Below are 559 nucleotides of genomic sequence, written 5' to 3' on the forward strand. Positions count from 1 at the left end.
ATGCAGCAGTCGGGAAGCTGAGAGGAGCAGCTACCTTACAGCAGCCCAAGTTTGGCCTAGAGCGAAAACCCGGGATCTTCTCACCAACCCCCAATGACGGCCAGCAGTTGAGCGGCTGCGGCGAGTAGGAGGGAAGTACCAGCACCCGCCTGGTCTGGCGCTGAAGTGCAGAGCGGAGGGCTCGGCGGGGCTCAGGGGCCGGCTCACCTTGTCCTCTGGGTCCTTCACCTCCACGAACATACCAAGCCCGGGGGTGGCCGGCTGGTACTCCTCCCGCTGCTTGTCATACAGCTGTGTCCGGTAGTTTCCTGGAGGGAAGCGGGGCGAACCCAGGTCAGACCAGCGCGAGGTGGGGTCGAGTCGGCCCCCGCCAGGACGCGGCGAGACCCGCTGCTCCCCGCTCTGGAAGAGCGGACTCTCCCGCGCCCCCCGCCCCAAGACCAAGGTCTTGTTCCAAACTCTCCCCTTCCACCCGCACCTATAACCATGGTCTCGTCCGGAATCTCCTCAATAAAGCACTTCTTTTCGGTCTCCCCGATGTGGAAGTAAAGCGCGCCTC

At 63.7% G+C, this 559-nt stretch overlaps 1 long non-coding RNA gene across 1 annotated transcript; it reads right to left on the minus strand.

Moving 5' to 3' along the window:
• Positions 1-203: 203 nt before the first annotated feature.
• LOC115941539 (uncharacterized) lies at positions 204-559 on the minus strand. Its single transcript, XR_014142397.1, has 2 exons — positions 479-559; positions 204-308 (listed from the first exon to the last, which is right to left on the minus strand). It is a non-coding gene; the product is annotated as an uncharacterized LOC115941539 (long non-coding RNA).

This window comes from Leptonychotes weddellii, unplaced genomic scaffold (genome assembly GCF_054177405.1).
Source record: "Leptonychotes weddellii isolate Sample4059 unplaced genomic scaffold, ASM5417740v2 HiC_scaffold_45986, whole genome shotgun sequence".
NCBI classification, from domain to species: domain Eukaryota; kingdom Metazoa; phylum Chordata; class Mammalia; order Carnivora; family Phocidae; genus Leptonychotes; species Leptonychotes weddellii.